This window comes from Larus michahellis, chromosome 1 (assembly GCF_964199755.1).
Source record: "Larus michahellis chromosome 1, bLarMic1.1, whole genome shotgun sequence".
Lineage (NCBI taxonomy): Eukaryota > Metazoa > Chordata > Aves > Charadriiformes > Laridae > Larus > Larus michahellis.
In genome coordinates, this window is record NC_133896.1 from 39,747,022 (window position 1) to 39,769,399 (window position 22,378).

General features: G+C 38.3%; 1 protein-coding gene across 6 annotated transcripts in view; it reads left to right on the forward strand.

Annotated features, from left to right (window-relative positions):
* The window catches only part of CNOT2 (CCR4-NOT transcription complex subunit 2), a 92,360-nt gene that overhangs the window by 22,969 nt on the left and 47,013 nt on the right, over positions 1-22,378 (forward strand). For 2 of the 6 annotated variants that reach the window (XM_074573133.1, XM_074573151.1), the window contains exon 2: positions 10,733-10,805. The exons of the other annotated variants lie outside the window; for them this stretch is intronic. The gene's annotated coding sequence lies outside the window, so the exon portion shown is untranslated. The remainder of the gene's footprint in view (positions 1-10,732; positions 10,806-22,378) is intronic. 6 annotated transcript variants of the gene reach the window in all.

Here is a 22,378-nt window from a genome sequence, read left to right on the forward strand (position 1 = left end):
ATCCATTAGATAAAATGGAATGAAATGCAGTTTCAGTGTAAAATTTGATTTAACTGCAGTGATGTATACTTCAAACCAACTTCAAACAAGAAAGCAGGAATAGTGCAGGTGTGTTGAGATGAGCAGTGTCAATTCATGCTGATCTCCCAGCATGCAGAAGCCGAGTTGTTGTGTCAGGACTGTCTCAGTTCCATTTCCACAGACACTGGGCCAAATGCTGCTTGTGCTGTAAAGCAGGGGCTCAGATACTGCTTCCAACAGCTTGAGAAGTAGTTAGTTAACTTGTTAATGTCTTTGCCCAAACTTCTTATTGAATGTAATACTACTTTAACTATACTAAAAAAAAAAAAGTTACTTTTGCAGGTTTCTGACAGATGTAAGGATTGTTTCACCTTTGAGGCATGGCCCACATGTGTGTTTGCCCAGAAATCCTTGTATGCCCATAGCTACTTGAACCAGAGACCTCTTCTCCTTTGAAATTGGTGTTTAGCTGGAGTATTTTTGGTGTCCTCCCCTGTTTGCTGACAGCACTTTGCTATTTTTGTTTTTCCCTGAGCTGCGCAGTTTTTCACTCAGAGTTTCTAGCCTTTAAATCTACTCACCCTATTTGTCCTTGGTATCTGTGGTAGTGGCTTGATAGTCTCTTCAAGTTGTGTGTGGTGTAGGGCCGAAAGATGGTGGCTAGGTGCAAGAGCTGTTTACCTCTTCTTTTTTTTTTTTTTTTTTTTTAAACAGCAGATGAGATGGATGCCTATTAACTTAACCTGTCTGGGCATGTGCTCCGGGCTGTTGGATTTATACAGTATGTTAGTGGATCTCTGTCTTGCCCACATCATCTGGGAATAAAACAGATTCTCTTTAAAATACAGGTCTTCTGCCATCTTTGTCTTTCAGAGTGACCACCACTCCCAGGTGCTGGTGGGACAATGGTTGTGCTTCTAGAATTTAACTGCAGGCCCTGCAATGTCCTGTGTATTAGAAACAGAAGAGGGAAGGGAAGGATCCCACAGCATCACGGATGTTCTGCAGCAGCTGGCAGTAGCTAGGCTGTTCTTACCTGCTGGTGTGGCCAAAGCACAACTCTGCTTTCCTGCAAACTTCTGCTTTCTTGGATGTTGGAAAGAAAGGTCAGATGTTCCAGGCTTCTAGGAGGATATTTTTGGTATTGCTTTCATGTCTGTCTGTCTTGACGCAATCGGAGAAGCTTTAATAGTCAGAGTTTAGGGATAGGTGTTCTAAAAAAGCCAAGGATATGCAAGAATATACCTATGTTTTGCCAAAATGCTTGTATCCATTGTAGAGGATCTGCCTTTTCATAAACCTGTGCTGTTTGTCCTGAAAACAGATGATCTTAATTTTGTCAAGGTTTCTAACTGACAGTGACATCCATTGAGCATCTCTTCTTCTGCCTCTTTATTTTCACTTGTTTTTCCAAGTAAGGTGGCTTTTACACTGTGTGAAGACATCAGCTTCATCTCCTCCTTACTCTCTGTTCAGACTTGCAGAAAAATACTGTTGGAGTTGAAGACTTCACAAGCGTTACCTCCAGTACCTGTGACCCATCTACATTCCCTCTGCTGCTGTCACTCTAGGTGTCCCAGCAGGTTCACATCACCTGCTTTGTCCCCCCCGCTGCCTACAGTTTCCTTTCTCTAAATAAATACACACACTCCACCCACACCCCCATCGCCAACAAACTCTTTCCTGTTCTTGGTATGCTAGCCACAAGTTTTACCAGTCATGCCACTACTGTCCTACAGTTCATCACTGCCTTTCTCTTTCTGGAGTCAGAGTGTGGACTTTCACTGTATACTAGAGAAAATTTCATGGTGCTGCATGGAAAGGATTTTGCAGCCTGTTTTTGTAGTATCAAAAAAGGAGGAGAAAGATGGAGTCATTTTAGACTTAAGCATTCCTTTTTCCTTTGGGCTTCAGGACTGGCTGCTCTCTTGGCCGGTGAGGGAAGAAATCGGTGTATCTCTTGATTTCAAGGTACTGGAATGGAAATACGGAAGTGAGTGTCACAGAGGCAGTATATGTATTTTTTAGTGACGCAAATCTGCTAACAGTAAAATGTCTGGTTGATTGGCTTCTTTATGGTGCTAAGGTATGGTGACGTCATCTCCTTTCATTTCATAATAATGAAATGTGGGTCTCTTAATTAAGAGACTCAAACTGTGTTGTTGGCTTCGAACATTCCCCCCCCCCAAATGGAAGGCTAAACTTCAAGGCCAGTGCCAAGAAATTTTGCTCATGTCCTATCAGTTGGAAGCAGCTGACTGGGGTGATTCTGGACGCAGTATTTGCGAAGGCTTTTCTGCCTTGGTGAATTTAGAATAGTTAAGTCTTGGTCTAGATGCCTAGCCTACCGCCTAGAGTAAGGCCCTTAGGATTACCTTCATAATGGGTTCCTCCTTCCAATTTAAAGTTTTGAATTTGAGAAATTTGAACTAGTTTTACTTAATCTTGGATGGGCTGTGCAGGTCTTGCAGTTTAGAGTCGCTCATGCCAGCGAAGCAGAAGCATCACATCAGTTTTCTGGAGGTCTTCAGTGAAGCAGAGTGGCTGATGGGTCACTGTCTTTGGGTGACAGTGATGGTGTGTATCGCTACAGTATAGCAATATTGAAGAAAATATTGTGAAGTTACATGGTGTTTACCATGATCAAATAAATTAACATATCAGGGGTTGAGTTTACGTTTAGTTTGTTTTCTGGGTGTTTGAGTACCTTAGTAAGAGTCTGAGTCACTTCATGGCTTTGAGCCTGAATGGGAAACTTGGACCAGTATGTTAGAGGTGGACATCTACAGATGGTTCTCTGTCAGCTCTGTTAGGCATTCAGAGAAAAATGGTTGAATTATCAATTCTGTTAATTTTAGTGCTGCAGTGATGTGTGTTGGGATTTGCACATCTTAGATAGCACACCAGGGTCAAAATTTGCCTCTAACCAGTGAGGAAGTTGGTTGCTCTCTTAAGTATGATCCATGCTCCTGTTTGGACCTGCTTCTGCGTCTTGTTGGGAACCTGAAGGTACTTTTCAGTTTCCTTTTTCCACTGCTGATGTCTTCCAATTTTTAGGGTAATATTAATTTATTGAATTAAAATTTGGGATTAAAATAATGATTGCCTACAATGGATATTTTGAAGTGTCCTTTATTAATAGAAGAACCACTGAAAAACAGCTTGAATGGTTTGGGCAGCTGTAATATCCAGGTAATGGAACAAATACATGAGACCGTAAAAGCACGTAATATCAACAGGAAATTGTGTAATTTCATTGACCTTGTAAACGCTTACCTATACTGGCCCAAACCAGATAGTTACTTTTTTTTTTTTAATTCCTTTTTGACTGTATACCCATTTGTAGTTCCTTTTCTCTGCATGTTTATTCATAGGGAGCCTGTGTTACGTGTTTGCGACGTGGACCGAGTCAGTGTCTTTGGAATGCTGCAATTTTATGCATTTTTGTGGTGACATTTACTTGCCCTTTTTAATCTGTTTAGATCTTTGACAATCTGAAATCTAACTCAATGAACGCTTCATCATTTTTAGTCATCTTTGTTAAAAGTAAGTAGTCTTCCCATAGGAAATTCACTCAGATGAAGTCTTCAGTGTATATACCCATCCCAGATACTGAGGAAGACATCAGATAAGAGATGTGGATTTCAGAGTTAGCTTGTCAGAAGTGCTGTATGAGGAGGAATTAAAAGCAAAAGATGAAAAGGGGTTGTCAAATCATACAGGCTAATGAAGAAATTTGAAAAGAGCAAGTTGAAAAATATTATTGAAAGTGAATATTGTTAGCCAGAAGCTGAATATCTGCTTGGGTTTTATGACTTTGAATACACTTCCATTACTCTTTTGTGCACTCTTCAGGGCGAGGGGGATAAAAGGAAGTTTCTGTTATAGGAGTCATATATCAAATTAAAAACAAAACCCACCAAAACCAAATGTAAGTGCTACCCGTTGATAAAGCTTTTGAAATCTGTAGTCTGCAGGGAGACCTTTTTATTGAGATATGTGTGTATACACATATATTTGTCTGTGTGTGTATCTTGAAATATGGATTGTTACACCCCTGCCCCCTAACTTCGGTGAAATGAAAATCTTTGTTCTGCTAGGGTTGTTGCAAGTGATGCAAGTGAACAAGAATGTGGTTATAAGGTGCCAAGTGGAAAAGTGCATTGTTTGGGTTTTTTTGTGTAAGTAAACTGGACAGAAAAGTATGCAGAAATGTGAATACTTTAGGATGATCTCTCCATTAATATGTTAAAGCTATTAATTAAAACTGTCCTGCATGGTTTTTCTTCATAATAGTTAGATAGTGAATTTTTCTGAATGGAAACTGTTATTGGGTTTTGGACTTTTATATGGAAAGAGAGGTAATCTTTTTATTTTTAATTCCTGAAGTGGTTAAAGGGAAAATTGAGACTAGAACAAGCTTCAAGTATTTCCTTTTCCCTACTTCATTTTACCTGCACAGTAGAAAGTTTCAGAAACCTTACTTGGATGTTTCTGTGTGTCTGTACTTATCAAGGCCTACTTAGGGGGTGCCTACAAGAAAGGCCCTTAAGGAGCCTACCAGAAAGCTGTGGAGGGGCAGTTTGCAAGGGCATGTAGCGATAGGACGAAGGTCAGTGGTTTTAAACTGGAGCAGGGTAGGTTTAGATTAGACATTAGAAAGAAATTCTTTACAATGAGGGTGGTGAGACACTGGAACAGGTTGCCCGGAGAGGTGGTGGAGGCCCCATCCCTGGAGACATTCAAGGCCAGGCTTGATGGGGCTCTGAGCAACCTGATCTAGTTGAAGATGTCCCTGCTCACTGCAGGGGGGTTGGACTAGGTGACCTTTAAAGGTCCCTTCCAACCCAACACATCTATGATTCTAAGTGTGACACTTGGGTCACATAGGTGAACTTGTCCGCAAAGTAGCGGTGGTTCTGTTTTCATAGCTGTCTCCCCCTCAGGTTAATAGTGGTAGTCTCTATGGTAAAAGATAATCAAGATTACGGGTCCTTTGTGTTTAATGTTTGTTTTCTGTTAACTACCTTTCGTGTAGTTGTTTTGTGCTCCTGCCAAAGTTCTGCAGGTTTGAGCAGTTTGTAAATAATTTTTGATTGTTTTAAGTGTGGATCATTGGTGCCTGTTCTACTTCAGGCTTCAAGTGCTGCATCCTGAGATACTAATGGCAATTTAGAGATGTGTTAGATGAGTGTAAGATGCAGTTGAAATAAAGTATGTGAGCGCAGAAGTAAATGAGCTGCAGATAAATACAGTAAGTGGTAAAGTTTAGTTTATTGTATGTGGTTAATTAATCATTCATTTTAGATGGTGGTTGCATTTCTGTGTGACAAATAAAATGATGATATTCCCTTTAGCATGAGTCATTAGAATTCTGGCGTGACCAATTTAGGATTATTGGCTTTGTTCCAATCAGTAAGATGAGAGGAAATGTAAAATATGCTTAGCTAAGTGCAGTGAGTAGGTCTGCCGTGCTTATATTTAATTACTAACAAGTTTGAAATCTGGTTCACCTACCACTTCAGGCTCCCTTTATAGTCAGTGGATAGAGGTCACTCCAGGCCTCCCCTGATACTTCTCTTGACTGACTATAAAGCAAACCGAAGTGTAGCTTTTGAAAGCAGGATTCTTCATGCAGCTGTCTGTTTTTGATCTCTTCCCTTACTGACAAAGACCTCATGCTGCAGATTTGCTTGGTTTGGTGGAGCATGCAAAAGGGCCTCACTACCTAGAGAAATCTTTTCTTTCAATTTATGCATTAGTACAAACAGGAGGAGGGAGCTATTTCTCTGTTCTTAAAAAAAAAAAAAAAAAAAAAAAAAAAATTCTCTCAACAGTTTGTTCCTGAAGCTGACCTGAAGTGGTTGGAATTAGGATCACTGATCAGCTGAAGGGTTTGCAAGTATGTAAGGTCAAAGCAGTATAGGAGTATCTGAATTTGAAAGAAGATGCTGAAATAAATTTAATTTTCAACTATAACAACAGCAAATCAGGGTTGGAAATAATGAAACTGTTCCTCAGTCAAGACTGATGAGTGTGAGACTACAGAGAAAATATCTTTCAAATTAATTCTTCTATGGGGAAAATACAGGCAACCTTTTCCAGTATTAAAAATGCAAATATTAAATTAATTTATTGCAAGTAGAAGCACACTATGTTATCTGAACTTTGTAGAGAGGAAATGTTATGCAAAATGACATGCATGTTGTAATGTGTTTTAGAATAAACACTGTTTTGACGTTTTTACTGGGATTTGTAAATTAAATAATGAAACTTTTCGAATAGTGAAATACTTCCTGTTGTCCTTACTGGACAGGTCTGAGGTCTTAACATCAGAGGCGTTGTTGTTTTAGCTTTGCATTAATCCATGTTAAAGTTTGGAATGCTTGAAGAAGTATTTTCTCTTTTAGAAAAATGAGTAACAATCTATTTCTTTTTTATGTCCTTTACTCCTCTGTGTCTAACTTTCTTTTAAAATAAGATAGTTCATGGAGTGTGTCATCTTTGTGGTTTTTTGGTTGGGTTTTTTTTTGTTAACACTTCTCAGTTTGTTAGAATGGAGGGTCAGTCACTTGGTTGAGGTTTTGGAAAACCTAAACCTATGCTATAGATTGAATTTGACTTGGGTATTGCTCTAGAAGCTCAATCTGAAAGAGATTTAGTACAAAACCGAACTGTACTAAGGCAATCCAGCATCCTCTTTTGGTGGAGCAGAAGATCTGAGTAAAGGAGAAGCAGTAGTTACTGTGTATTTTAAGAGCTTTTGGCACATGCTGGTGTGGTCTGTGTAACTAAGCTAAGGAGGTATGTCCTAGATTGAAGGTACTACAAGTTGTCTGGAAAACTGTAGTAAAAGTACACTGAGAAACTGTAGGTTTCATATGCATTTTCTTGAGTTTAGTACTTGTCAATATTTTCCTGAATTATTGGATGATAGAAGAGGAAGTAAATATACCCATTTTGCATTAAAAGACAAATACAGAGATGACAAATAGTAAAATATATAATGAGGAGTAGTGGTTAATTATCAGAGAAGTATGTAGTGCTTGTAGTGTGTAATAAGCCACCGAGGCCGGCAGTACGTTGTTGAGGGAGAGAGGGAAGCAGATGCAGTTCCAGGATGTATACATAGGAGTGCCTGCATCCAAATCGTAGTGAAATACTGTTGCTGTGTTTGAAGATGTTAGGACCTCGCGTGGAGTACTGTACTTACAGAAGTACATTGACCATTAAAAGGACTAAAAAGGAACATGGGTCTCGCAAAGATGGCCCAGAAGATCAGGGTGGAAGAACTGGAGCTGCTCTCCTCTGGGAACAAGTACAATGTTGTGCCTTGTGAGTGCGAAAGGAGGGGGAGAGGAAGCGCTGTTCTTGGCCCTCTGGGAAAGGGATAAGGTCTTCAGGAGGTTTGTACAAAGGGGTTTTTCAAAGATTGGAGGGACTTTTGGTATGGTCAGACACTAGCATAAGTTCCTCAGGGGGGCTGTGTAGGGTAGGTCTGTCATGGGTCCAAGAGGTAGTAATGGTGTTACTGAGTAGATGATGGTTCCTGCCTTCTGCAGAAGTGAAAGCTCAGCAGGAGCCAGGGACTACCATCTAGGAGATGGTAGCAGCTGCTAGCCTCTCTTGAATATGAGGTGTCTCTTTGCTAGGGAGAATTTCCCATTTCCTGCAAAATTCTTAATCAACAAATTAACATCTAATTTGGAAAAGAAGAATACAGCTTGATGCACAGCCTTTGGACCGAAGAATTCTCATTTCTCATAAAACACGGAGAACAAAAACCCTGTAATGAGGTGGAATTACAGTGATTTTTAATCAGTATAGAATTTGTGTGTATATATGAAATAGGCTAATATTTGTATTCGCATGTTGTTTTCTTAATATAACATTATATACATATGTAACAAAATGATGAAGATTGGCATTTTCTCATACAAAATGTATGTATTTTCAGTTTGTTTTAACTGTGTCGCTCTCAAGTCGTATTTTGGTACTAGACTAAGGTCCTGCTCTTGCTTTCTTAATCCTTGTCCCAGGGATGACAAGGCTGGAGTGTTGCAGAATTTCATTAGGGCTGTTTGAATTGGCCTGATAAAGATTGTGTTATTATGTCATGACATTTTTCTTCTGCTGGAACTGAACACAGAGCTGCTTTGTTGTACTTGAGCCTATAAAGAGATGAGAGGGAGGAGCTGAAACCCAGTTACTTTGGTGGCACTGCCTAGAGAGGCTTTGCAACCCAAGTCCTTTCCTTTCTTGCAAGGGAAAGGGGAAGTCTAGTTTTGTGTGAAATTATGATACTTAGTGATTATACCCTAAACCCAGTTGCTTATGCTGAGTTTAACTTTATAATACCTATTCAGGAAAAGACTAGAACCCTTTCGCTCTAATTTCTGTTATGATTTTATTGTATTTGCGTGTCAAGTATGGTGCATGTTTCCACCAATAGATTTATAGGACTGGATAAAAGTCCTATATTTATTCCATTCCATATGTAGCAAGTCTGAATTTAATGAGATAAAAGAAACTCAATACAGTCTGAATTATTACCGTGTTAGAAGAAATACTTAATATTGTCAAGTTGTACGGGTGCTAAACTGAAATCATGACATTTTAAGGCAAGTAAAGAAAGCAGCATTACTGAGTGTGGGGTGATGCATTCTGAGAAGGGAGTTTTGGAAACATAAAACTTTAGTGTCTTACGGTGTTGAAGCTCTAAGGATCCAGTCCCTTGTCAGGCAGCAAGAATCAGTCTGCCTCTAAGACTTCAGTGATATAATTCTGTATTTTTGTAGCAAACGTAGTTCTTATTTTAAAAAAAAAAAAAATCCCTTCCTCAAAAAATGTGTTTTCCATGGTATTTGGTACTGCTTCTGTTTTGTCAGGTGAGGAACCAGCTGTCAGACACATCCTTGTACCCAGCAGTGCCAAGTCCTCGCATCGGGCAGTGCTATTGCTCTCGCTCCTGCAGGTGAAGGGAGAGTGTCTCTGGATTCTCTGGCGTAGGCACTTGACACGTGAGGCCTGGTCTCTTTACAGAACCAGGGGAACGATAAAGTCTGCTGACTTTATTGGTGGTGCGTATTGCCTTCGCAACCTTTGGAAGCGGAAGGAGGAGGACAGCAGCTTGCCTGGTGTCCTATGCTTTCTTTATGTGATGTGACAATGCTGGGTGTGCACCAGAGTGGTGTAGCCATGTCGGGAGATGGCAGCCTCCCTGGCTTTGCTTCCTCCCATCACCCCACCATTGGCAAACTGTGGTTTTGATTGTGTGGTGCACCCCTGGCACTGGGGTCACATTCTAATCACTCGGGGACCACAGGGGTGACTGCTGTGGGCCTGGGTAATTGGCTTTCTTCGGATGCTGAAGTCCATGTTCAGTGGTAATCACTTTGAATAGGTTCCCTAGCGTATCAGAGTTTTGGTGGTATTTTCAGTGAAGTTTTTTTGTTGAATTGCTTAAAGCTGAAGAAAAAGTTTTGTGGAATAAGTGTACACAAATTATTTAGCAAATCCACTTTGAAATTTTAACGTTCTTCTGAGGTGAAGAACATTAGGAAAGTATTGTGAGAAGGGGTGCTGCAAAATGCTTGGTGATGTTTTATCCTGTAGCTGCAGTACTCACAACTGGTTGTGCTGTGCCTCTTCTGGGCATCTCTCCTAACACTCTGAATGTGCCTTTTGGTTTTTTGGTGAGAAAAAATTTACAGCTTTATCGCATGCAACAGCTGGTTCCTTCACTAGCTTAGGGTCCTAGTTTTGTGTTCAAGGCTCGGGTGAGGTGGTTTTTCACCAATGTAGTTGTTGTTCATTTCCTGTACCAGTTACAGCCAGAACATACTGATTCTGGAGATCCCGAGAAGTCTGAGCTTCTGCTTTCCCAGTTGTTTTTTGTGGTGTTTTTTGGGGGTTTTTTGTTTGCTTTTTTTCCCCTTCGCATTATTTCTTCAGTAAACCAAAATTTCTGTTGGGAATGTTTTTTTGTTTCCTTCCTTCGCCTTTGGACTTGGAAACGTGGATTCTGTGCTCCCAGCTTCTGGTTGTGTTTTTCCAGTCGTCTCTGAAAACTGTTAGGGTGTGAGTTTGTGCTTGTTGCCTTTCCTGTCCCAAGGGTTGTTTGGAAGCATTTCTGTATTTCTTGTAAGGAGGAGGCAAAGTTCCCTTTAAGGTGTACAATAGAAAGAATCGGCCTGTTTTCGAGTTTTATTTTGTTTAGCAGAGAATAAAATACACACAGCTAAAAATAATTTTGGGAGCATTTGTGATTTCTTATGTGGCTTTGTTATGAGGCTACTTCTGTATTATTTTTAGAATAACTTGTCTTTACAGAATCAAGACATCTGTGCCTTTCTGTTTGGACAAAGGATTTGTGGATACATTAGATCTCTGTAGCCTTTTAGTTCATGTTGTGAACACCTTTCTTTTTCTGGGGCGGGGGAAAAAATCTTACTACTGATTCATTTTTCTCTTAAGTCTACAAAAGAGTACTAATTTTGTTTTTAAAATGAAATTTTGACAGTTAACAACTCCTGCTTTAGTTTGTGTGTGATTATTGCTTTTTATTGCATTTGCATTTTGCTTTAAAACTACTCAGTATGCAAAATGTTCAGAAATGGATTATTTTTTTTTCCATTTACGGAACAGTAAGAATTATAACATAACAATATATTTTTACTAATAATGTTTTATTAATCTACTTCATTTACAGGAAGTTGTCATCGGCCAAAACTTGCTTACCTCAGCAGAGACAAAAAATTAATGGGCAAAAGTACAGTGTCTAGGTAGGTAGCTATTTTCAGTGCACTTAAGGTTCTTCAAGGAGAACCTTATTCTAAGGGAGTGGGATAGCTATCAAAATGTAAGTTTTTGCTCTTTCAAATATTCAGGCAGTAGATTCAACGGTGAGATGTTGAAGGAAGTGGCTTTGAAGTTTACCGATGTGCTCCCTACTTTGAGAGTTTACTCCAAGGCACTTTTTAATGATGCATATGTGCATTTGTGTGGTAGCGAAAAACTGAAAGAAGTATATTTACTTTTATAGGTGCTTTAAGATTTTTTTCCAAATATTTTTCTTGAAGGTTTGTAAACAAAGTGTTCTTTCTGATAGTTTTCCCAAATTTGAACATACCTTACCTAGTATAAGTTATAAAGGAGGTGGGGTGCAGGCATCCTTATTTTGTTGACTGTTGGTTTACTACGTTCAATGCATTGAAATGTAGTGCAATAAATGTTACACTTCAGTATATTCTTTTCTTTTACAGTATTCTGTAATCATAACAAAAGTTAGTCAAAGTTTCATGATCATAATTTTGCAGCAGTAGTACTATACACTGGGTGGGTGAGTTCTGCATTTTGGCACGTGAATAACAATCACATTTTATTTATCACCTTAAAGAAATAAACAAAATAAATCCTTGATTAAAATTTTCATGTTAACATAGTCTGCTCTGCAAATAAATGTTCTTTGTAATCCCTAGTGTTCCTTCAGCTCAAGTGGCAAAGCCTAAAAGAAAAAACTACCCGAAAACAATTTGGTTTTGTTCATACAGAAATGTATGTTGTTAATAATTATATAGGATATTTCGGGATAGCATTGCATTTAATTCAATAAACTAATCTTTGAAGATGGAAGCTTCAATTTCAGGACTGTTTTATTTTTATCTCTACATCACTAAAGTAAAAATTCAGTGGCTTTGTTTTTTATTGCAAGTCTCAAACTGTGGTGCTATGTAATGTAGCCAGTTTTTATATTTATGGTCTAAAACTAGAGCAGGAAGGAGGTGATGTTTCTGAGTGGGGTATTATGCCATTTTAAAAGCAAAATTTGTTAAATTCCTATGAGTTAGAAAGGAATTTCAGTGGACTGCAGACTGCGGGTTAATTAGAGTCTACAAATTATTTGGGGTGGAGGGAGTGAAAGTGATAAGAAGACATGAAGTTAAAAACATACGAGTTAACTCTGGGGTTTTGCCAAATAGCATGTTAAAGTAGCATAGACATGTTCCCAGGAACATGTCATGACAGGCTTAAGATTCATTAAAATAAGATGAGCAGAAGAGTCAGTAAACCTCAAGAATAGCTTGCTTTTGTGATTACTCTGTTTTACATTTTGGCAATATGTGTTTGAATTTAATAGTAAGCTGTGGAAAGTCCCAGAAGTAATTTTGAAGAGTTTTTCCTTTCATTTGTCATGTATTGTTTGTTCTGCTCAGTTAGGCTTCAGTTTGAGGATTTAAATGCGATATGAACTTTTCTCCTGTGCGCTCCTAGGTCTTGTCCTAGAATCCCAAATTGGTTGGGAAAAAGTTATGCTTGGCACAGGTTGGTTTCTTGTTCCTCAGAATAATTTATCAGTGTGTTGCTTTTGCTTCCAAGGCAGTCTCCAGACTGTTTTGGCTTTCCCAGAGCAAAGCTGGGTAAGTAGTTTACCATTAGAGAGCATGCCTCTTCACTAATAGTTTCTGAGAATTATTTTTGTGGCAAATCGTGTTTCTCTTCAGTTTCCCATGTAGTGCTTGAAAGAAGCTGAGATCTGAGTGTGGAATTACAGTTCCTCACACAGGTGAAGGCTCGGCTTTGAGAGCCCATGTCTAAAGTGCAGCACTGGAGCACGCAGACTGGTAACTGTGAGTTTCAGAAGTTGCAGTTCCAGATATCCTTGGTATCGGGAAGACAAAAGCTGTCCTGACTTAATTGCTGTGATAAGGAAGGCAGGTGACTGTTCTTGTTTATTAACTTATTTATTCTGAACCAGGCAATAGGATCACTTCTTAAAGCCAGAAATCATTGAGACAGATGCAGACACTGGGGTAGGGGGAGTTAAGGACTGGTATAGCTTGGGTGCTCCTAGGCATGTGATTCAGGAGTGGCAGTGCAGCCCTGCTTATTTAAATTTGGACTAGATCTGATACTTTATGAAGCAGTACCAGACAGACCTGTTTTGGAACACTGGATTCATAGATGAAAAGTCATTCATTTATTGAGAGTAATCTTCTGCTCTGTTCTTTTTGAAGTATTAAGATGGGTTTGTCTTGTGAAAGAAGGCTACTTTGGTTGTGCGCTCTTCTGTCTCTCTTGTCTCTCTTTTCTAGTCTCTGGCACTTTTGATACGAAGAAATTTTACAGAAACCTCTCACTATACCTAATGTATATTTTGCTTCCCTTAGTAGTAGGAGTTTTAGAAAATAACTTAGAACAGAGGGATGCTTTCGTGAGAATGTTTTCGGATGTGGATTTTTGTTTGTATTAAATCCTTGAGAAGAGGTTTGTTGCTTTGAACAAGAATGAGATAGTTTTATTTCAGAGACCCTGATTCAGAGAATATGTTAGTCCCTATGAACACACATAAGGGGGGGAACAAACTGTAAAATTTACTTTTAATATAAAGTGCAAGAACAATTATAAAAGTCATTAGTTTTTACAGAAAGAAACTTCAGAATCGGAGAACGGCACACATTTCCCTCTTGATGAGAAGAAATTAGGAAGCATCAATTCAGAGCAAAAGATTAGATAAGAAGAGTTGGAAGTCACTAAGTTCCCAAAGGGACTCATATTTTTCTCCTTATTAGGCTAAGCACCAGCTTTTCTTTCGTAGAAATTTGTTGGATCACTGTAAGTAATCGAGATTTGAAATATTTTTTCCTCTGAAATTAGTCAGAATGGTGGTAAGAAAGAAAGCTGTTAAACTGGAAAACAATAATATAAAGAGGAAAATAGAACTGACAAAGGATGCACTTTCTACCTAGAAAATAAAAAGCCTAAACTAGTTTCATTTCAATTAGTTGGACTGGAGACTTCACAGGAAACCCAGAAAGGTGAATATATAGAGGGTGCAGAGAATACTTTCAAAGTTCACACAGCCACGATATGCTGAAAATCGTTGCAGAATTATTTGATTCCTAAATAACCTGAAACATAGAAACCTTTTAGTCCTTTTTTAAAGTTTATCTTTCAAAAGAAAACTTACAGCTCCTCCGTTTTATCAGCTTAACTAGGGCTATGTGTGCCCACGCTGGCTACCTATGCATTTAATCTAAAGTTCAGCAAACTTATCTTTATTTAAAAAAAAAAAAAAAAGGAATAGCACTTCAAATCATGCATCTCTTCTCTGTATGTTCTTCGTGGCTTTCTGACAGATTCCTTTCCTTTAGCGTTATTTTCTTATAGCTTACTTATTGTAGTACCTGAATCATAAATTAACAGGCATTGGTCAATATTTTGGTTTGGTTTTTTTTAATTGAAATTTTAGGCTGAGGACTAACACTTGATGTGACATGAGAAGGATGAAGGTAACAGTACTTAAGACTTTTAGGACCTGTGGGTTTATTGGTTTGTTGTTGTTTGTTTTTTTTTTTTTTTTTTGTCCCAATGAAAAGGCAATTGAGCAGATAAAGGGAAAACAGCACAGGCAGGTGCTGGGTGGCAGTTGCACCCTGTGGATGAATGTGATGTGCTTTATGTGGTTACCAGCCTCAGCTGTGTTCTTCCTCCTGTCCCAGAGGTGGCTGTACCTGCTGTAGTGATGGTTGGACAGGGCAGGTAGCAAATCCTGTGTGAATTTCAGTGTAACCTACCAGGTGTAAATAGGTGGTACCTCAGTTGCTACTTGTGTTCTGCAGCTTGTCAAGCAGCCCCTGGGGAAGGGGCACGATGGAAAAACTTAGGATGGCAGCTGTATCGGCCACCCTGCTTCAATCCACCACTGCATGTGATCAGTTACATATTATACTTACTTAATAGTGTTGTCCATCATACAGGGATTCATCCTTCCGATAAAGTGAATTTGGACAACAGGGAGCTTGTCTTCCTCCGTTTCCTAGTTCCTCAATCTTCAGATACAGTTTCTTGGCTGTTAAGATACTGTAAACTGGGGCTCTGGCTGTTACCTTGTCCTACCCCTGTGGTGTGGTGTAACCATGGCTGTAACCATGTAGCAAAGCTGCACCAGAGCAGCCAACTGGCTGAAAATTTAACAAGCCATCCAGGAGCAGGACAGGGACAGTAGACTTCGCTGCTGTGAAACCTTATGCTTTGTGAAAATCCTCGTCAGTGATGATTCACACTGTAGTGAATCTTTGATTAATAATTAAATAAATAATAAAATCTTCCTATGCAGCCCCTCAATGGAAAAATTGTCCAGTGAAGGCTTCTCTCTGTCACTTCAGAATCCAAAAAACTTGTTTACCATCACATTTTTGTAACTGTAGTGGATCATAGTTATGTGTTTGTATTCCTCCCTCCCTGTAAATGATTTGCTGTCACTTTTAAACTAATTTTAGAGTATCCTAAACAACCTTCCTATTCTCAAAGAACACTTTGAGTCTTAAACTGCTTTCTACCGACTATCGGTATTATATCTGATTTGCCTTATTCTGCTTGCAAAGCTTTCATCGGGTATTTATTTTGAGTCATCTAGACATTTCTTTGCAGCTGCTTAACAAAATTCTGGTCAGTACTTTAGAAGCAGCGAGTGCTAATGGATCCTTCCTTCCAGGAATCTCCAGTTTTGGAGGCAGATGGTTTGTCTGCAGCAGAACTTGCTTGATAACTGCTTAAGTTCAGATTCCTTAAAAAAAAAAAAAAAAAAAGGCACCTCTGACTGAATTTTTTTTGCATTTCACTTAGATGTGGGTGATCCAGCAATCTCATCAAGTTTTTTTCTGTTAATAAGTAGAAGGCTTTTGATGTATGAGGTATATGCCGTCACTATAAGGAATTTGTACGTCTTGATAACTAGTTATTGTACACTTCCTGTCATTGAAAAAGAGCTGTACTATATGGGTGATGTTTTGTTTAATTTAAGAATGGTTATGAATTTATGTAACAGGTAACTGCCTCCAGTTATCCAGTATATACGTTCATGATGAAGTGTATCACCATTCATATTCTTACCAGCCTGATGGTCAGAGAAAGACATCCATGCCTTTAAAGCATTTGTGTGGATTTTGAGTGCGAATCTTTTTTTTTATTTTAATATATAGATAAATATAGTTCTCTGAAATGTATTTTACATTTTGAAAATGTGGTAAAGAAATTAGTCTTTCTCTGTCTTCCCTGAACAAGATTTAATGCTGGAACAATGTGTCTTTTTAAAAGCAAAACTTTTAAGAGCCCTGCTTCAAGATTGCGTAGGGTGGGTGGAGAGTGGGGAAGGGATTGTATCACTCAAGAAGCAAGAACTTCTTCCAGGACTTGGCTGACCCTGAGAAGACTTGAAAGAATTTGGCTTCAGACTGTGGTGTAATGACTTAAATCCCTGTATTTTCCCCATCTGCAATACTGGTAAAATGGGTTTAGATTAAAATTGATTTGAATGTTTTGCTATTGCAACTCTAGATGAAAGCGTAGTAATGCTGCTGGTGGTATAACTTTTGTATCTTATGAAATCAGCTGTAGGAAAAGAAAAACTGAAAGTTGAGGTCTTGCATTTGCAAGCACTTCACCAGCTACAAAACTTTCATTGTGAGCAAGACTATATACATTAGCTGAAGACTGAGCTGTCCCATTTTCAGTAAAAATACTCTTTTATTTTGTAATGAGAATAGAATAAGGGAAAGTAATGCTGTGTTGCTTGTTTTACCAGGCTGTTGGGGCACTAAGCATTGCTGTCCTGTCTTAGAGCTCTAAATACATGTGGCTGTTTTCTGAGAAACTGTGGGGAAGGTATGAGATGGAGGGGACCATCCCATGTCTGGGACTCGGGCCAGGTCTAAGCAACACTTGCAGTCTGAGCTTAGACTGCCAATTTGAGGTAGCTCTATTTTAAAATGTTATGGCATAAAGTCTGTCACTTCAAAGGGGAGTTTCTTTAAAATGAAAAATGACATGTTATTTCAGTTCCTGATATTTGAACAAAGTTTATAGTATGTATTGAGCCAAAGTTTTACAGTGTAGGAGTCTGACTGAAGTCCACCTGCTAAATGAGAGAGTGCATAGCTAGATTAATTCATTTTCTGATGACCTTAATGGAAAACAGAATTATTTGAAGAGGTTTAAATTAAATGTGTGGAAGATTAGTACAGTGGAAAGCTACGATAGGTGCATTTACTGCTTTCTTAATTTTACTTGGTGATTGTATTTGTGATAGCATGGTAGAGATTTTGAAGTCTGTAATTTATCTCTTCCAGGGTGGAATAGCATCTAACTGAAAATTCTTTACTAACATCAATTAACAGTAAAAAAATCAATGAAGACTTGCAGTTCAGCAGTTTAAAGTCTTAAATAATTCTATTCTGGTACTTTTTTCATTATCTTTAAAATAAATCCAGTCATTCTTTTTTTCTCCTTTTTTTTTTTTTTGACACTGTTAGTATCCTTGTTCTTTATATATGATGTAAAAACATCAAAGTTGTTTTGTCATACTTTCTTTTATGGCTGAACCCAGTACAGCTGTAATCACAGTATAGCCTGGCTGCGTAGTCAGAAGGTTACAAGAAACAGGCCCTGGAATATTTTGAGAAACATGCTTCCTAAAGTGTCTCAAGGCTTTCATTTAAAAAAATAATAAATAAATAACCAAAGAATAGAAGTCTTTAATTTTAACTTTGCATTTTTGCACTGCCCTGAAGAGTCACAGACTCTCTTAAGTACGTTTTAGGAGGACATGCTAAAAAGCCATACATGAATTTAACTTTAACCTGTCTGTGCTCTCGGGAAATGTTTCTGCTTTTGCAGAACGTACCGTTAGTCTGGAGAAGGAGAGTCACTGAGAAGCAAGTATGCTGCCAGGAAGTTGTGGCAGCTCGTAAATATTTCTTTCTCTTCAAGGATTCAATATATTAAACTTACTTAATGTTTTGAATTTTCCAGTTGTATTTTAATGTAAGACAAGATGTTTGATGTGCTGTGTGTGCAGAATGACTTTTCTGGCCAGAATATTCTCAGCTATTTCTGTTTTTAGAATACCTCTGGAAAAAAAAAAAAGAAACCCAAACCAAAAGGAGGCCTGTATTTCTTAAAATTGAACATAAAGTAAAAATAGTGTTATTACCTCTTCCTTGAAGATACTTCAGACAAATAGTCAGCAGTTTACATTGAATACTGTATGTGTGAATGTACTGCTAGATAAATCTTTAAAAAACAGTTGTGCTCTCTTTCAGTTGTCCTCTATCTTGTGATCCCTAAACACAAAATAACCCCAAATAACATACTTTTTTTTTTTTTTCTCCTGTGGCAAAAGCTGGAGTAGAAATGGGTCTAGTACTGGTTTACTTAATGTCAACAAACTCCATCTGACTAAGGAAAGAGAGAAAAAAATAATTCCTGTTGCTACTCCATTAATCGTGATCTACATCTGACTGTATAGTGCTTAACTTCAGGAAATACTTGGGAAACCAGTGCTTATTTAAAATACAGTGTTTTAGATTAGCCAAACATGAGAGTTTTGGCTGTGTCCAGAAGGGAATAGGTATGCAGTGCTGCTGTTTTATAAAGTTAGTGGTATCAGTTGTTATGCAAAAAAAAAAAAAAAAAAAAGAGGGCGAAAAAAGATAACTGCAGTATTCCTGGAAAGAGGAGTGAGTTCAATGTCAATGTGAAAACATCCCAGGTGGAGCAATGGTTACCCTTCTTTTAGCTGAAGCACAGATGCAGAAATCTGGTCTCCTGACCGAGAGTCTCAGCTGTAAGCAAAGTCATAGTAGTCCTATTCTTTAGTTGTTAATCTTTTATTCTTCTCCCACAGTAGAAGAGATTTGCTGTGATGAAAACATCTAAATCCTGAGATCATGAACCATATATGAATTACTGAGTTTGGGTTTTTTCCTCTTGATTTGTAAGCTTTATCTCCATCTGATATATAGCGCAGAAGTTTCTAAATGGCAAATGAACTAATAAAAGATAGTGTCCAGTGAACAGATGCAGACCACCTAATAGTTATTGCAACATACATAATTTAATAAGTCTTAATATTTTACAGAAGTACAGATCTAGAAAGCTTATCAATGGGCGTTTTTGGCTTCAACTGAATCGGCCGTGTAGGAACTGTTAAGGAATACTGCTTGGAGGGTACTTAAGGTAATGACTCTACAGACAAAGCTGGAGGACACTTAGCAGATGAAATGATACCAGCTTGGCTTAGATATGATATAAGGGAGCACATCAAGATTAGGAGAAAGGGGAAAAAACACTCTGCCAGCGATAACGTGCACGTGGTCTTCTTGTTCACTGACGAGCGCATTGACACCATCCTCCCAACGCTGCTTGAGAGTTGCTTCTCAGCAGTGCTGTCAGCAACCATCTTCCCTTCCCTTGCCTGTGAGGCCCAGCTGACCTTCATGTTTCCGACTCATCCATTCCCATCCCCATGCTACCACCCCTGGCCTGCCATTGCTGCTGGCCGTCTTCAATTTTATGTCCCCTGGAGGGATGAAGCCTCCCTAAGACCTTTGGGGGCATTGTTTTCTCTTTTCTCACCACCACCTCTCCTTATATAGGTTCCTGATTTGGCAAATGCAAGAAACTCAGCGAAGGTTTTGAAGCAGTGGGATGCAGTTTACGTGTGAATTAAAAGGCTTTAAATTGTACAGAATGAGTAAGACGTTTGTCTGTCTGTACAGAAGCTGTTGTTCTAGTGTGCCACTTTATTTAAGGCTATTTTATTTTAACTGTGTCTTACCATTTAGGAGGCTTAAGTATATACATTTTTTTCTTTTAAGGACAATGTCACACTAGGCTGGTGTGCAACTAAATGCGTAGATGTTTTAAAAAGGGGGAGCATAGTGAAGCTTACAGATGAATTTGCAGAGTAACACATGGTTGTCTGTTGTGAAGTACCAAAAAGTAGACCCTTTGTTTGCAGTGATGTTGGCAGTCAAATACGTATCTGTCCCCCACATGGGCAAATGGCTTTTCTTGCTTTCAGTAAGTGGTAGCAGGGAGTTGGCTTGAAGAACAGTTGAGGACTCTTTCTTGGGAGGAGTATCAGCTATTAACGTACTAGTTACAATGGGTGTAATTCAGAAAAATGGTTATCGCCTTATTTCAGTGTAAAAAAAGGTCTGCATGTTACTCTGCCAAGGGTTTTCTTTTGTTTTTATAACTTCTTAGGGGACTCATCAACATATCAGGTTTCTGAGATGCTCCTTGTTAATGAAACCCTTATATCATTTCTGTAATACTGGGAACAATTATCTCTGCTTCACAAGTGGGACCTTAGTGAGAGCAATTGTCTGGCTTTGGCTGGATTAAGACCTGGTTTGCTTTCCAGGTTAAGCTCTGTTGGTCCATCATCTGATTTTTCTGTTGTTTGTAGAAAAAAGGTGTTGACTGGGTAGGAGTGATACCAAGCATCGGTGGTGACAAAGTATGTCATGTTGATATTGAAGCTATAACACTTGACAGAGAAGAAGTATTTTAGTATAGCAGATCTCTTCATTGTGAAGCTGATGTCCGACCTGCTTAATCTTACTTAAATTCCTGTTCTAATTACTGTTAAAAAATGTGTTTTGTGAATTTGTGGTGACTATTGAATACCAATGAAGAATGAAAAACTGTTAAAATTTATATATTTTTTCTCTTAAACTGTTCTGAGCTTTTAATCAAAAATAATACTGACGTTCTTTGCATTTTTTAAAATATTTGTCCTGTTGGGGAATTCTATGAATTAAGATGCTAGAATTCCAAACCTGGTTTACTGCCTGTCTGATTATCACTTAACCAGCTTCATTCCCTTTGTAGGAGTTGCATTAATGTCCCTTGAGGATCTTCTCTCTGCTGTATGCCCGCACAAGTATTGTGGAACATACGCCAGTAAAACAACTGTCCTGTTTTCGTGTGTTCTAGCAGAGGGGGAGTACAGTAAAGAGAGTTGATAGTACCAGTACTCTGACAGTAAACTGCCATTTCCCTGTTGAAATCCCCTGTTTTCTGTTGCTTATACAAATGGCAACAGATTTTTTTTTCAGAAACTTCTTGTTCCCTGTATCTGTTTCACTTTATTGTCTTGGCACCCCTCCTTGAGTTTTCAGCTGAAGTTACTTAAGTTATAACTAGTTCTACAACTTATTTCATACAGAAATTAGTTTTTAGAGTAGGAAGTGCAAATTTCTTTAATTCTTGGCTTTTTTGTCACTATTTTCTTTTTTGCCTCCATGAGAAATGCATAGAATCTGTCAGTTCTAAGTCTTTGAGAAGAACCAATTGCATATGCTTAGTATGATGTTATTTTATGGATTCATTTCTCCAATTACTTGATTCAGCTTTCAGACCGCACATACATCGTGTGAGTTTGCCCATACGCACAATTTGCTGCAGCAGAACTCTGCTGAACACAGAAATTGCATTTTTACCAATTTGCTCGGAGTATTTCAACATTTAAGAGAACTACGAATTCTGACTTCTTTCTCTGGAGACTGGAGGGAATGATAAGATTTTGTTACTTCTGAAGAACTTAGTGCAGTAGCTGATTTTTTTAATCTTTTAAAGCTGGGCTTTACCATTGTATATGCCCTATTAAGGAACTCTCTAGAGTGTCTAGAATTAGTCTAGAATTTCTAACTGGGTAAAGTGCCTTTTTTATTTATTTAGTTAAAAAAAACATACCACAAAGCAACAAAAAAGGCAAGCTTAGGCATGGAACAAGATAAAATTCAAATAGACTAACTTGCTGAATTACAGGATATCTTATTCTAATTTGTTATGAAAGGGTAATTTCTGAAATACAATGAAACTTGTTTTGTCTACAGCAAAATACTCAAAAGCACTAATGCAGGCCAGACAGCAAACTGCAAGTAGTTTTCAATCAGTGTATTCCTGTATTACCTAATGGGATGAGTCAAAGGTTATCAAGCAAAAGAAAGCAGGAAGTTGTTGTTCTGATATCTTCCAATGGCAATCTTTCTTATGGTTGAGGTGCAAAGTAGCAGTTGAGAGAAACTCGCAGAATAAACTTCTGAGGAGCCAGGAGAAGTGCCACTGTACTAATGAGTTTATTATGAGAATATTTGAAGCAAATTCCGTTATGTTCGTGGAACGGAATTTCGTATTTTGCTTATTTATTTACAAACTTGGCAGCTGAATTTCTCCTTTCTAAGACTGACCTCTTTCCGTATGAACCAAATACCGGTTTTCATAGACAGGTTTACTCTAATAGTTTCAAGCAATGCAGGTTTGCCTATCTGTTATTTTATGTGCTTCTTTGCTTGTTTGTTGAGTTTTATTTTTTGTTCCCATGACAACATAGGTACTTCAGAAGCTTGTTTGATTTCTGAACTTAATTTTGGTCAAGTCTGGCTTCTTAGCATAACTGATTTCTTCTTGGATGGTATTCCCAAAAGACAATCAGTAAATAAATGCGATACCTAAGCAGTGTATATTTAGCTGATAATTGTCGTGATGGATCTTCAACTGAGAACAT